Source organism: Aplidium turbinatum, chromosome 3 (assembly GCF_918807975.1).
Source record: "Aplidium turbinatum chromosome 3, kaAplTurb1.1, whole genome shotgun sequence".
In the NCBI taxonomy this organism is placed as follows: Eukaryota; Metazoa; Chordata; class Ascidiacea; order Aplousobranchia; family Polyclinidae; genus Aplidium; species Aplidium turbinatum.
In genome coordinates this window covers 40,862,967-40,879,954 of record NC_137474.1, presented here as the reverse complement: position 1 = coordinate 40,879,954, position 16,988 = coordinate 40,862,967, and positions in this window count along the sequence as shown.

The window sequence follows — 16,988 nt, the reverse complement described above, 5'->3', positions numbered from 1 at the left end:
CCGCTGAGTGTCGCCAGGGCCCGAAATACAATAAGACCGGCACTGCCTGGTAGAACACTCTAAGGGGCGCCGGTTCGACACCGCTCAAGAGCATGCAATTGTCTTTTTGACAAGACATTTGAAAGTGGATAAAGATAGGCTCCCTTGCCTTTCCGTTCACTAAATCTAAATATGTAACCATCGGGCTTAAGCCTGGATACAAGAAAAAACTTACTTTCCTGGCAACACAAAAGTGAGTTAAACTTACACATTGCTCTATGAACGGTTATCCAAAAACAAACGGATATTGCAACTTGCAACCTACAATTTAAAAGGAGCTCTGTTACTATCCTCCTCTTAAAAGTGTGACTATCTGTGAGGGCTTAATTCAGCATCAACGAAAGCAAATAGGTGGATAAGTTACCCACATAATCTACAGATTAACATTTCTTATTCAAAGGATATGTTTCTTGGCAATTTTCCAGTTGTTTAAACAAGAATAAGCCACAGGTGTAAACTCACATAACGATCATATTCAAAATAGCTAGATATGGGATACCCTGTCATCAGGCACACACAAGCTCGTGGGTGGTTAGTGGGGTATAATGGCTGTGCTATACTATACTGTATTGTTGTGGGTTTTGGTGGCATTTTATATATAATTTTAAAGGATTTTATGAACCTATAAGGCAAAGATTGATCGTGCATGAAGAAACACAATCCGCGGCAATTGGCACACCTGGCATTTCTCATGCTTCTGGATACTTGGTCAGTACTGTAATTAGCATTAAATGGTCAGTTTATATTTTTTTCATCACACCTTTCACTTATAAAATATATCATCAAACAAATATCTAACAGCATAAATACATTTACAGCGGGCTTTTGCCGAATTACCATCTGGCATGGCCGTTCAGAGAATAATATGGGCCCGGTAATAACAAAATCTCGGGCCCTCAAACAAAACACTTTCAAAAAACAATAAGGCTCCAAAAATATGCGTGTTTTCTTTGTTTTTCTCTCTCTAGAATGCTTCTAGGCCATTAAAATTATCCTGGAGCTTTGTCCAAAAAGCACTCCCTGAACCCCTGTCAACGCTACCGCCAACTTGTATATGTGGACCAGACAACCTAAATCGTACAACAGATCATTCATTATTGTTCTACCAGTTCCTGAATGAACTAATGTGATGGCTACCGCTTCATACGCACAAAAACACAAATGTGATTCGGTTTTATTTGTCGAGGCTTGCTAACGCGTTTGTTGTAGGCTAATTGTAGGGTATTCGTACCCCCTACTACAAGGTGACATAAAACAAGGGTTTAGGGACAGAGAGACGCAATCATAAATACAATGTCATGTTTTCGAGAGGTCAAATTGCTTTTGTTGTTGCATATTAGACACACAAAGTGAATTTCTTATTGTGCGCGTATTTGGAAATTGATAAAAGCACTTTTACCTCAACTTTCCACTAGAAATTAGAACCAAATTGGCAAAGTGTCATATTGTAAGTAGGGCCATTTTATTTTGACCTAAATTTTTATCAAATTTTGACTTTATTTCGACCTAACGAAATTGCTTATTTATAGAGGTCACAGTTCTTACTTGAATTGATACCAGTTACTCAAACATAATACTTTGTCGATTTCAGACCCAAACATAATATTTTGTCGATTTCAGACCCAAACGTAATATTTTGTTGAAAAGTCAAGGTGTTTTATGGATTATAAAAAGTAGCCCACGTCATGTTTTTTGGCGATAGAAAAATCTCGACAAATCTGTCTAACTTTTAGTGAAGACGATTTAGCTTGCTTAGGCATTTTTGTATTATAGAATGTCAGTTGGCTATTCCTAAAATCCAAACTGTTGATATTCGAAAAGACCACGTTTGTGAAGAGGAAGTGTTTTATGAAAATTATTTAAATGCGTAACAATATAAACAAGGGACAATTTGCCATAAGTGTTACTGCTAATCTAAGTGGGCATTGTGACATATTTCCTGCATTTATGGGTTGATATGGTTTAATTGTGTCGCAGTTCCTGATTTACAATGCTTCCACGAAGATTTTGACAATTATTACTTTCAAAAAACACAAAAAGTTTGTTAAATATCATAATTTGATAAATTTTGACTTAATTGAAAATTTTGACTTTATTGTCAATTTTGACTTGATTTTGACCTACAAACTTCTTAGAACCAGTCCTGTAGGTGCTGAAAACAACTTTATTCTTTGATTCGTGAATAAACGAAGTCCTTAAAAAATTTGTTTTTATTGACTTTTGCGGGCCCTAGTCATAAGTATTTGTATTTGGGAATTAGGAATTGATAAAAACGCTTTTACTTTCACATTCCACAAGAAGTTAAAACCAAATTGGTAAAGTGTCACAAGCTATGCAAGGTGACCCCAATGGGTGACCAGAAAAAGGAAACCTATTATTAATAAACCTGTTACTTTTCTTGATAGCTCTTATTTCCTGGTTTTTGTGCCTGACTAAACTTCTTTTGTATCATCAGATTACACAGAAAACGAAATATTTATCATCAAATAAAGCAAAACAAACAATTAAAATAAAGTAAACTTAATTAAGGTATTTGCGCACGGGTGCTATAGGCTACTTATCACTTTCCCTTGATTAGCCTTTGTATTTAGCTTCCTGCTGATGGAGTCAAAATACTTTTCACCTTTCTCGGCTATTTTTTCAGCCTTGCAAATGTTTCGTGAATAAGAGCTTTCAATTGTTTGGAACATGTGGAATTTCAATAAGGTCAAGGTAACAAAGATTTATTAGCGTCTTTAGTATTAGCGCTTATAATTTGATAAATTCGAGATATGAGGTTAATTTAATTTATAAAAAATAATAGACCAATATCGACAAATTGTTTTGCAATTTAGCAGATATTGCAGGTAAATGTTTTCTTTACTTGTCTCATTTCGTCATTAAAGTGTTACTTCTTCCTGTACGGTCATTCATATTCGCGTTTTATCGCTTCTACCATTTTCTAGACCCCACCCAGACAAGCATTTTATCTGGTCTAGATCTTTACCAGATCAGGTACGGATCTGACCGGATCTCTACCAGATTTGGACCGAATAAAGTGCTTGTCTGGGCTGCTATGTATCGTTTTGCAATAATAGTCTCAAATAAAAACACACTGAACTGAACAGGTCTGTTTTTCATTGGCATTCTGTCATGTTTGTGCAGATGGAAAACAACTGCTGTAGCCTATTATTTTGCCACTCTAAAGATAAAACGAACGAACAGGTTTTGTTTAAACTATGAGACAGCCCCTAACAAAATGCTTTTACTCCATTGAGTTAAAGTTAGATATTTATTGAAAAGTTAAAGTAATTTCTTGAAAGAAGTTATATTTCGTCTACAGTAAGTCAAATAGACTCCCTGACTATTAATTTCAAGGTTGAGTTCTTCTGTATGCTTCACAAAGAAACTATTTATTGGCTTGGTTTTAACACTGTAGATGCTGTGATTATCTCCTCATCGGCACGTTTCCCTGCATTCTTTAAGCAAAACTTGTCAAAAGTGCTTTAGAAACTCAACCTTCAAAATGCTTCATGCGGTTTTGGGCTACTGCTACAACAGCAAATCGGCAGACAATGCATGCCTTCATCCGTCGCCTTTGAAGAGAATTTATGATAATAGCCCTTTCTTGTAGGAAGCTGATAATAATACAATGGCCGTATTCAAAATTCTAATATGTAATGAATTGATGAAGCCCAGTAATATTTGTTTTACCTTTTCATTCTATAAACTGGTTACATAAGTAGTTTATCTACAGAGTATCCAATCCATCCATAAAGTGTCAATTGATAAAGATACGTTAAAATGCCATCAATTAGCATAACATTTTTGGCATAAAAGCCATTTTCAGATAAACTGAATTTTTTTAGTTGATATTTTTAATTTTCACAGAAAGAAAATCTAACAATCTCAATAAGTTTTGTTTAATTAAAGAAATTCTTTTTGAAAATCGTTTCAGGACAAAACTAAGTGCTTTCCAAACAAATCTTCTACGAGCAAACTAATTTTTTATCGTTAATAGACGGTTGGACACGAATTCAACAGGAATTGTTCCGAACCTGAAACTCGACTTCTCTCGAAGCCAGTTTGCTTCAAGAAGCCATAGGTTGATAAACGGACAAAAAACTAAGTTGTCTGCTTTGAACATGAAGAACCTAACTTCATAAAGAACTGAAAATTTTGAACTGAAGGCTGAAACTAGATTCGTAGAAGTAAAATCAGCGTCAAGCAGCACTTGCCTATTACGAAGCTGGTTATTTTCTTGTGTGAGGAAAACTTAAGTCTTTGATAACACGTCACAAAAGACAACAGCTGCAGGAGTCCTTTAGATATCACACCGGTAAATAAGCGGATACGAGAGCGGAAACTGACTATTTCGGTATTAAGTGTGAATTGTAAAATGAAGGCTGCAAGTCGGCCTTCAAATATTAACATTAACAGAGTAGATTCACATTTGTAAATTAATGATAAGAAACTCAAGTTTTGTTCAGCATTTAGTTCATCATTAACATTTCCTTATTTAAATTAACAAAACGTTATTGAACAGACTTAACCAATTCAGATAATTACGCAAGTCAAAAGTTGCAAAAAAAAGGTTTGCCTGCGTCTTGTTAAGCTTTTAAACTGTGCAATCTAAGCTGACTCAAAAATACGATGCATATTTTGCAAATTATCTCCATATCTTGCGGCACAACTGACTATATTTTATGTTTATTTAACAAATCCATCTAGCCTGAACTTCTGCTGTGAACACGGCATCGATGAAATGCAAATTGACTAAATCTTTCGAAAAGGAAAACGCAACAAACCAGACTTTACATAAGCATTAGTAGTCTACCTTCAAACCTTTTTTTCAACTCTTGTGGAAAGATGCAGTTACGCGGCTGAGAAAGAGTCTTGGTTTTCAGACAACGATTTAATTAAAAGACACTGAAGAATTCACCATTTATGGACCTGTCGGCTTGGTATCCGTTCACACACAAGTGTACCGACAGCGATCAACTACTCACTCACTATCAATTCTTTTTTAACGCCGAACTTTTAAACTGTTTACAGCCACCGCAAACTTCATCGATGAGTGAGTTTCATTTTATTTGTACTGAGGTTTCCAAATTTTTTTGACAAATTTCTAAACTACTCAAGAAACATTTAAAGTTACTCAGCCATAACTAATTGTATTATTCTACATCAAAGTCGAATCGCTGATGCACTAAAATTGCTTCTCTGAAAGTCGATATATCGTAAAGACTGGCTCTCACAGGGGGCCCCATGTTTGGAAAAGTGTTAAATTTTATTTAAGGGGCGGTTAACATTGAAGTAATGTTTTTCAATAGGTGTATTGTAGCCAGAAACAAACAACAGGCCAGGTTAACATAATCATGTTTCACAGGTAATTGCATTCCACCCTGAAAAAATTAAAATAATGTAGGCCATGGCTACCTTGTCACATTTTTCTAACTTTGGGCGAACGTTTAAATAAATTTTTCTAAAAATTAGATTCTTACGTTTTTTTTACTCTTTTCCCCAGATGGCACAATAGGTTTTAATATCCTCACATGTTAAAAAACAAAGAAAATTTGATTTCAAAGATTTTAGTCAGACTGTTAATTCTTCAATAACAGTCTGATTTAGCGTTTTTCACATTCGGCATCAAAAGAACAACATTTCCACCCAACATCTGGCCAATGATTCCTTGTTGTGATGTTTGCCTCTTTGCCCAATATACTAGGCCTATCTTCTGGGTTCATCGCTAAGTCTGACTTTTCCTCCTCAAAATATATCAAAGGAGGTGAGACCTACTGCAAAAGCGACCTATTAAAAAAGTTTGCAACAAACAGAACAGAGTGTCGGTAAAAAAGTCGTTACACTTATGACCATTTTTAAATTAGCCTAACAAGTTGCTTCCGTGTGACCCCAATGCCAGCAATGACATGGCTATTCTTTCACACGGAACATGACATATTAAACTTGCATCTTCTTTTTCAGTCCATTGCAGTTTAGGAAACCAAGTAAATCTAGGTAGATCGTAATATAAGTCTGTAGGTAAAAGTAATGGTGAGTCCAATAAGCAGAAACAATAAGTTATCTAGACACGTGTTGTTATCCTGTAAATGTTTGCTAGTATTTAATCACCATTTCCGCTTGAAGCAGATTGCTCATCCACATTGGTTATCTGTTTCCATAAGTCGCGGTTTTGAACTAGTTCCCCAAGTGTCGTAAAATTGAGTTCGGCCCTTGCCTGGATGTTGTCATGCTTTGCATAGAAGTGTTTGCTATTTTTATGCAAAGATTTTCTCCAGCACTGTTGGCTATTGTTATTCAAAAATAAGCAGGCAAAATATTGCATACTTTTGTCTAATCCGTTTTAGATGCTAGTGCATTCTGTATCACCTTATTTGAGACTAAGCCTTAAAGTAGTACATTCACAACACCAAACTAATAATTTTCTTTTAAAAACTGCCACTTATTGTTCTTAGTGGATTTCTTATTGCTTACCCCACTATTTCTACATATTTCTTATAATGATTTGAAGCAGGTGAAGCAAGTGGAACTAAACTGTGGCTTTGGTTCGTAGTGTAACTAAAGACTTGTGCCAAAGGATAAACTAAAACCATTTGTAAAGTGAGGCGTTTTTTCAAATTGATCTGATTGTGAGGTGAGATGGCGCAGCGGATTAGGCACTCGCTTTATGCTTCCCTGGTTTAACTCCTGTCATAAGGTGGTTGTTGAAAACACCGCTCATCTGTACCCAGGTTATAATAAACTCGGTGGATGCAGTTGCTAAACAAAGTGTTGCCAAGAGAACCTCGTTAGTGCCAAAGACTTAGTGTAGTGGGAATCTTATCTTCTCACCTCTCAAAGCTCGGAATCAAGTATAGGACCTTTGCCTCGTAATTTTTCTTGATTTTCTTTATTCGGACGTAAACGTGTAGAGTAGACTTTCTTCACCAGTAAGGGTGCGAAACCTGTTCACAGGGGGTTCGTTAATGTTGAATCTTTAGGGTTAGTTATGTAAATAAAGCAAAAAAATCAAAATTTTTTGTTAAAAAAGTTTTATCCAGTTTATTCTATTTTAACCTCCCTGGTCGGTTGACTTTCTATGCTGCGGGGATAAAAAATGCGAGTTTTGAAATCTGGCAGTTTTCAAACATTATAAGTAAAATTTTAGATGTTTTATTGTTTTTAGAACTGACACGGCCACCTGCAGAATCTGTCAAACGCGGGCAGTGTTCCCAGCTTATCTAACATACAATCATTAATTTAATTTTTAGCAAGGTGAACCTTACAGTGTTCTATATATACGGTCTTCAAGTTTTTACTTTAGTTTGCTTGTTTGGCTGTTTATGCAACGGATCGATAACATGTCACTCAATATCAGTCACAGTGAAGCCCAGACGTTGAATCAGTGTATCAAAGACGTTGAATCAATGTAAAGATGACTGGTTAGTCTGAGAGTTATCCGAATATCTATCTTTAAACATTAGCAAGGCTTTTGAATTCCTTAAATTCACAGTCATGGCTGAATGTTGTGCTATTGGTGCTTAAAACAATGAAAAAAAGCTTCAAAAAAATGAAGCTGTTCCTCTTTTAGTGCTTGCTGAATGCACAGCGTTACGCTCACAGAAATTGCAAACAATTAGTTGAAACAGTCTATTTTCGTATGAGAAAAAGAATGGCTTTATTTTTTCTATATTTTTTATTTTATTGGATGAAAAAAAGTCATTTCAGAATTCAAAACTTGTAGCGGATAAAACTAAAATAAGTATTTCACCAAAAAAAAAAAAAACACAAACAAAATACACATTCGTCTTCAAGTAGAATTTGTGCATACTTGGTCTACGAAACTTGCAAAGGATTTTGTTACTGCTTGTATGTCTAGCCACCGATCTGCAAAACAAAACTGAGGTCTTGCAAATTGTTTGAAGAATTCTGGAAGCATTTTGTATGTTTGTTTTGAGGTCATACTGTCACATTTCGGCCGGTACAGTGTCTGCAGCCATTACTGTTCAAAGAATCTTAATGTACATTGCAGCTCAGAGCCTTGTGTCGTGCTTAATGACATCATAGTGTTTTTAAAAGCGTCAAAGGTTTTGTGGTTATGGCGGGGAATCCCGAAATGCTTGGAATAGTTTTGTTTCACTTATTCCGACATAACGCCCACATTGCAGACTGGCTTTTTTCGACATAACTTTCTCCTATGGCTAGTCATGCCACCGCCACTGCTGACTGCAAACTTTCAATTTAAATTTTAGTTTGGGAAAAGTATTGGGAATATAAATGTGGGCAATTTAAAAAGAAAGCAAATATTGATTTTCTGCTTGAACTACGAAAATTCAAGGTAGCCTACAGTTCTTGTTTGAATTTTAAAAATTTTAGAACTTGCAAACAATTTTCAGATGCGCTACTGCCGTGTTTGGGTGTCTGACTGATTCATAAAAAAGATCTCAAATTTTTATTCATACAGTGACCGAGGCAAAATATGCACCTGTGGCTGTCATTTGATCTTAAATATACTTAGGCTACTAGACGAGTCAATATAAGGTTGAACCCCAAAAAAATTGATACAAAAGGTTTTTCAACGGATTCTGTTACCTATGGGCCTACTAAATAACATACTAAAAGTCTACCAAAATCGGACCTCCAGAAAGGGGTCATTTTCAAGATGGCGTCCAAGATGGCCGCCGGGATGTTATATTGCCTATATCTCAATTGCTATTCAAGCTAGAAAGGCGGTTTAGGTGTCTATCCCTAGGTTTTCGGGGTCAATGAATCGAATTAAATAGGTTAAATTACGATAGGTTGATTATCTGCTGAGATACGTATGATTTGTATATAATATACGACCTGGGGGAGCCCGGGGACATTTCGGACGCAGCGATAGGCCAACATCAGACGGAGCAGAGCACGATATTAGCAAATTCACTTGAGGCTTGAGATAAACCGCAAACAAAATCATCTTGACTTCCATTATGTAACACGAGCTTGAGAAAAGTGGTTTTCCAACATTTCAGTTTCTATACTTTTGGCAGCTTGATAAGCCGAATAGTGGTAAAATTTTCAGAGACAACTCCTCACTTTTCATCTGAATAAATTCCATATGTATTGGTGCAAAACGGTTTCCAGTAAACTTTAAAATAAAACATTTTTTCGAAAACAAAACACTCGAAAATCCGTCCATAGTATCCCCAATCTCCCCTAATAAGATGGAATTATCATAACAGCATATTACATGCGGCATAACAGGTACTATCAACACAAGCATCTAAGAAAAACTGCAACCAACAGGAGGCTCATACTTGGCCTCCTACAGTAGATGAATACAGAAGATTAATCTGTTCTAAAAAATGGCGTACCATTAAAGTCTGGACACAGACACATTCAAAAAATCATCGGAATTACAACAGTAGGCTACAAAGGTAGGTAAATCTTAAACCTGGGTGATCAGCCCGTTTGTTGTCTTATTGCCTACGGCTGTCTCTATTCATCATCTTCCGACTCGTCTAGAAGAAACTTGTTATGTGGATTGTCACATTCTTGCAGTTGGCATGGTCCACATGCAGCGGTACATGGTAGTCCGTATCCTCTACAGGAGCAGCGGAGTGTCTTACATGCAGTGGAGCAGTTGCAATGAATGACCTTCAAGAGACTGCCTGGAGCAGCGTTCATTTTTGACATAAGTGGGATGAGCCGATTCTTTTGCAGGTTCCACCCCCAATTCATGACATCCATACTCACTGCTTTTCCCATCCAGACCATTATCTGGTAGTAAACTCGACGACAGTGAAATTGGGTAGCAGATTCAGTTGGTGGCAGACGCTCGGGCGTTACAAATGATGAAGCAGAGACAACTTTCTTGCTGAAGGTGTTGTATCGCATTGTCGCAAGGGAATCTGTGCTCTGGCCATCAAAGAAGACAGCCATTACTTGGCACTCAAAGTCATCGATTATCTTTGTGGTCTGGTTTGGGGCAGTGAATGCTTTAGCACAAGACCGAAGAACAGGAGCTCCATGCACAAGTTTCTGAAAAGCAGTCTTCTTACCAACACTGAATATCCGAGACGTGGTGTCACAACCAGTCATGGCATGGATAAATATCAACTCAAAACAAATGTCATGTCCAATGATTTTTTTCAAACGGTTGATGTTGTATACTTTGGTACTGCCATCAGCTTTGGACTTGTCTGACCTGAAATAAAGGGCCTTACTATCTTCTTGTGCATAGTAAACAATTAACACAAGGAGATCGGTATCCTCTCCAATCAGCGTTGTTGTCTGGAGAAGAGATGTCTCCACTGCGGCCTTCACAATTTCTACATCAGCATCCCCAGATGCATTTACCACGGTGCAATTTTGTTCCCGAAGTTTACCACTTATCATCCAAATCAAATTTTGTTTATTGGCATCTTGTGAAAGGAACTCCTCCTTCTTGCCTGCGAACATAGTCTCAGCTGTAAAGTTGACAACGGGATGAAGATTACGTCCTCTTCTTTGATGCATGTTGTCTTTAATGGTCGGCCCTTCTTCATAGCCGTCAAACACAATGGTCGTACCGGATCCATATTACCGGATGGGGAAATTAGCATATAACCGTGCTATTTCACCATAGCTTTGTCCACGCTGCCATGGTATGCGGTGAAGGAGTGAACCACCATCAAGTACGTGGCACTCCGTTTTTGGCACAGAATGTAGGATTGCATTACTTGCGTGATCACAGATCGCGTGTGCTAACTGTGGCTTATCAGCTTTCGAAATACATGTCTCGATTCAAAGAGAGCAGGAGGGAAAGGACTAAACTCGTAATACATAACTTCCTCCAGTGATAGATGTCCAGCTTGGGAGACCACAATGAAGCGTTGAAAAAGAAGTGCAGTATCAATGGTTCGATCAGGAGCGACCTTGATAGCAGATTTTTGCCCAAGGGTCCTGGCTTTATCCTTTCTACTGAATGAGTATGCGAATGCAGGTTGTCCTGTCATTTTTTGTAAGATTTTTTGTCTAACAGTCTTATATTCGTGCACGTTCACACTATCATCGGCTACAACACCAGTGACAACGTTTCTTAACGAAGCATCTTGCAAAAAAGGTGAACATACGACAAGTTTTGAACTGATCTTCTCCAGGTCAGCAGCGTCTCTTTTCATCCTTGCCTTTGTTGAATCCTTGTGCTGTTCAGATGTCGTGAATGACAAGTTTGTAAACTCCTGCATAGCGATGTTGTACATTGATGTTATGGACCTGGACATGGTCCAAAGGGCTCTCTGCTTTTCATCCAGTTCAGGGCTGCCAGTGAGATTTTCTGAAGAACTTCATGGCTCCACAAAAACTCCAGATCCAAACAAAAAGCCCCAGCTTTTAAAAACACCGAAAATACCGCTTGATTGTGTACAAAAAACGCCAAACTAGCCAAAGTCGGCGGGAAAATAGCACGCCTGGCAAAACTCTTGCAAAGGAGGGTCAAAATAAAACTATGCAGCAAATATCGCGTCGATGGCGCGAAAAAATGTTGCTTTTTTCATAACTAACTTTCTTAACACTATTAGCGTTTTAGCACTTAAAATATCCTAAAAATAGCAAAATGAAAGCCTATAAATTATGGTTCAAAAACCGCAGACTCAAAAATAAAACCACAGAAGTGCATTAAAAAAACAAGCTCTGGCAGCCCTGAGTGACTTTGCCTGAATAAATCTTTTTGACTTTAACAACGATAACTTCGCTTGCATTGTGATGCGACTATGCACGCATTCATGTGATTATGATGTCACAAACACAAGAACAATAACAACTTGAATACCACCATCTACCAAATACGCAAAATTATTTAGAAATATGCCGCATGTTTCCTTGAAAATGACCCCTTTCTGGGGGTCCGATTTTGGTAGACTTTTAGTATGTTATTTAGTATGCCCATTGGTAACAGAATCCGTTGAAAAACCTTTTGTATCAATTTTTTTGGGGTTCGGTGCCTTTTTTCCGTATATCGACTCGTCTATATGTTCTGAAAATCAATGGCTAAAAGCACAAAATTACAAGTTAAGTGAGTAGCCTACCTTTTACTGTAAGGTTGAGTTGACACAATCGTTGTAACGAGAAAACTGTAAAGTTAAAAGGTGTTAAACCAGTTACGTGCTGAACTTAAGTAAAAATAAATAAATATTTTAAATTTAGTTTAATGTGTAGTTAAATTTGGACTTGAAAATTATCCCTGGTCACTTGTGAGCAATAGGGCAAGCGAAAATGTAGGCTACTCCAAGTTTTAAACAGCAAGACAAAGAATATCTAAGATAAACTCACAAGACACATATGTTTGTATGAAAATGCTGTGCGTACGACACAAAAGAAAGGAAAACTGAAGCCTAGTTTAGCATTTAGTTTGTCAAGTAGATAGGAGATTAAGTTCAGGGCCCCTGTCAGCTTTATTCCTGCCTGTGGGTCTAAAAATATTCTCAAATAGATTAATGTGGCTTATGAACAGTAACTGATCTCTTCACGTAACAACACTTCTATAATGGTGGTTAACGTAGTTTTACCTTGATGAAGAAAATAACGCAATTTTCAAAGTAACTTTGAATTTTTGTTAAAAAAGCGTTTGTTTATGTGCGGTATTGTAGAAGTACTTTAATCTTGCCGTTTACCTTATAAAGATATAATCACAGAAAGTTTGTTTCAAACAACAAGCATGGATTATATCAATGTTGACAACAAAATATCAGTCTACGCTAATTTGATCGAATAGTTTCTCAATAATCAAGAATGCCCGCAATTATTTACCAGCACAAAAACGTACAAAAAGTTATCAAAACGTTTTCTCTAATTTGAGCCCAAATATAACTTGAAGCGAGCATTCCATCAAATTCGTAGACCTCATAATCTGCTTGAGAATTAGCTGTAGTGACGTCAATCTCACGCGCAGAGCTGTCTCGGTTGATTTTGCATACTTACGTCGCCTTTCTTGACGCTTCGTCGTTCTGAGACAACGCCCTTGCTCAACGAAGAAATTCTTTACATTTTTGGTTCAAAAAGGGTTCTACAGGGGCTCTATCCGCGTTTAAAATTCGGGGGGTGATTTTTAGAGAGTGGGCTGAAATCGTCTTAGTCATTCCAAACCACTCCAATAAGTGGGGGGATGATCACCCCCTCACCCCTCGTTGGATACAGCCCATGGGTTCAAGCATTAAACGTGATTATGAAATAGATAAAAAACAGAGCCTTCAAAACCCGCTCTTCTCCGCATTAGTTCAACGACTGCAGACGTTGATAGAAAGTAACAAGGAGAGGATTTGATAGCTAGAATGCATGAGACTCGGGCCCTTCAAGCCAACCCAGGGGTCTAAAAAGAAGCTGCACAGAGTTTTTTGGACATTAGTTCATTCTTTCAATCATTCTTTCAAAGTGTTCGGTATTTATCGAGGCTAAGACAGACAAAAATCTTTAGATATAAGCTGTCTTTACACCACAATATCTTATTTGTTGATTTCTTAAAAGCCCTTTGGACACACCATGAAAATCATATCATGATTTACTAAGAAGAAGTTAAACACACCTCCAGTGCAAATGAAGAATCGAGTTAGGCTACACAAAGTTTGCAAATAAACTGGTGAAGGTTTTGCAAAACTTGTTTGCCGGTCAGGATCAAAGAACAGGCTATTTTTAAACATTTTTTTTTCTATATTCAGGCTTTTATCTTCAGCCAACAATGTTTGCGCCATGTCGGCCACATTTTGTAAGAATTGTTTCAATTTGTAGCGCCACTTGATCCAACCCAAACACACTTCCGTAAACTTCAAAAATTTTGCTTGCATAATTAATGGCTTGTGACCATTGGCCCGAGACAACCTTTCTGTTAAATTTTGAAACCCTTTACCAATTAGACGCAAAAATTGTTGGCTTTTGCATACAAGTTTAGATGACAAATTGCTTCACAAACAGAGAGCCGGTTTGGAAGTTGCAAGATCACCTAACAAAATCTATTACTTCAATGTCATTAAACATATTACATATACCTTATGAGGTTGGGATGAAAAGAAAAGCTAGTTGCCGACATTGTTTTCTATAAGCATGAAAAGAAGCAATTTGTGTGCACTTGGTCAAAGGTCACTTAAGCAATTCCCAATAGTTTTATCTTTCAAGATGCCTAAGAGGAAGATAGGGTACACCACATAAAGTATTACTTCTTCCTGCATCGACACGTATACACACGAAAATCCTTTCTCGTCTACAACCAATTACAACGTTTTCTGCATGGTTACGTCATAGATAGATTATGTACATGAACTCATTGCACTTTCTTTTTTCAAACTTTACCACAGTGCTTTTCAGCCCGAGAGATGACACGCACTTTTGCGGATGAAAAAAATCGTAACCAACTGCTAATGACAAGCGTGATGCAGATGGGTATTCTGCCTCATTTTTACTTTTTGTCATTCACAATTATTCGAATGAGCCTATAATAATGTATTGTTAGAGATAGCCGTATGTCTTTGATGCCCGCTCTCAAGCGCACACCACGAAAGCCAAACCAGCGCTACCTGTTCTAACCACTGGCGGTTTCTTTGTGCTCGAAGTCATTAGCAAAATTCGGGTGGTAGCTTATTGACTTATTTGACATGTTTAATGAGTTCACCATTCTACACAGATGTGGAGTTGTTCAAGCAAAAAGTCAAACTTGGTGGAACAATTCTGCACTAACAACCTGAAAAGTTTGAAGCGCTCCAGACCTTTACGCTAACATTAAACGGTGAAAATTTATACTCTGAATCAGTGACGTTCGGTGGCTTAAACCATTGGGAAAGCAACTTGGAAATATGTTGCAGCAAGGTAGTAGGCACGAGGGGCGTAACCGTCGGGCGAAGCCCGAAGGCGTGTTGCCGAAGGCAACACTTCCAGCGGGGGGTCTGGCGGGCCTCCCCCAGAAAATTTTGAAAAACACTTCCAATTTGGTGCGCTCTGAGAGCATTTCCAAAACAAAATCTTCGGACTTTCCCAGCCCGAGGATAAAGATTCAATCAATCAATCAAACTGGGACTAGTCTAGAATGTTGGCTGCTTTTTTAGACTGAGCACAAAAACTTATTGTCAATGTCATCTGTAAGCATTTACAACATGCATTGGACTGGTGCACTAGTAAAGAGCAAATAATTAGCCTATAAATTAAGCTAGTCCATTCTTGAAGAACACAAGTATGTTTGCTCTGAACTTGTGATGTCAGTCTATTGACCCAAAGAATTTAAAAAACACTTGTGCTGTTTCAGTACTGGTTGGTTAATGTACCCTTTGGAATTGCATGTCTTATTGTAGAATCTATGTTTTTTTTGGTAAGAGAACCAGCTTTATTTTCAGCGTACTCAGTAGCCTATAGTTACAAGCCCGAAAATCACTCATGCGTAGAGGCTGTATTCCTTTCGCCTGAAACCAAAAACAGCCGCTATGAGATACGCATTGACGTCACTGGGAAAGCAAGTTTAACCATAACACCAGATAACACATCTGATTGGCTAAGCAGCTGGTGTCGTTTTGCAAAACGATTGAGGATTGGATAAAACGAAGGCGTTTTTCAATGTAAGGTAAGCACTTTTGAAAGTTGATTTCCCTGGAGCTTCAGTGATGGTTTCTGACAAAAGCGTTTGCGTTAATTGGCATTTATAGGCAAGAAATGCGGTTTGGTGAGGACTTAGATACTCACAAGAGTTACGAGTAATACTAGTCACGAACACAGTAATTTTCAAGTTAAAATAGACTTGATAAAAATAATAAGAAGTTAAACCTAGAATTCAGTCATTATATTTTGCATAGTTTTCGCTCAGGTAAGCACTGCTTTCCTTGCTTTCCCTCACCGATCGTCACTGCTCTGAATTGATCATGCTATAGGCTTCTGGTATTGGTTTTGCTTTGAATCTTTATTCTCGGACTGACAATGCCTTGATAGATTATTCCTGGTAGTTTCGCATACTTGTAGAGGTTTTTGACGCAGGGCCGGTTCCCGAGGTTGGCAGAGTGAAATTTTCCGATTGTTGAAGTTTTGTTGCCGGGAAATTATTCAAAACTTTCGAGCCCTAAACTAATACGTTTCTAACAAAAAACGCACTATATCTAAAGAATGCGAGGTGGCTTCTTGAAGTACCGGGTCTCTTAAAAAGGTTACATGCTCCTGAAGTGATCCAGGGTCCAGGTTTAAATGTCCTTCCTAGACACCCCTGTCAACGCTACTGCATGATAGTGCATAATTTTAAGGCAATATCCCTCAAAGCAACAAATTAGTTGCTGGAAGATTCACGTTTTCATCAAGCGTGAAATAATGACTACCCAGTAGCCTACCCAGACAACAAAATCCGTATTTTTTATACTGGTTCAATGTCAAAAGGACAGATCTTTTGCAACGAGGTGACTTTTTCAACAAGGGAGACGCGGGAATGTGCCTTGTGTCGGCATTTTAGCGTTAAGTCGAGAAAAAGGAAGTTACTGAAATAAAGAAGTCGCGCTTGAAAGAATCGCAGACCGCACACTAGCACATCTACCACACCCCAAATAGCCTCGTTGGTCTGCACGAATTAGATGGCGAATTAAGGGCAACTTCTCCTGAATCCGTGCTCAGTATTAACTCCGGGTACCACGACAGCACCAAATTTGAAGAATACTAAGGTGGGAAAAAGCGCAGGAAAACATCGTTAATTTGCCATCTGCTTTTCATTTTTGCAATTTTTTTTCTTTAATATTGACGAAAGCTAATATTTCCTCTACATAGCGTAGTGTTGTGCGTTTGTCTATAAACTCCAACTGTACTTCTTACGAAATACAACAATATTGTCAGAGCTCTTTTGCAAACTGCACTAATGCTGCAAACGATGCACACAGAAAGTGTTGACACTAACTGTATCAAATGATCTCTGGCGTCGCCGAAAGGCGGAAATACCTGACAACCAGCGTTTTTCCCAAAAACATGTGTTTGCTAGTGTGGAGGCTACACTGGTATGGTTA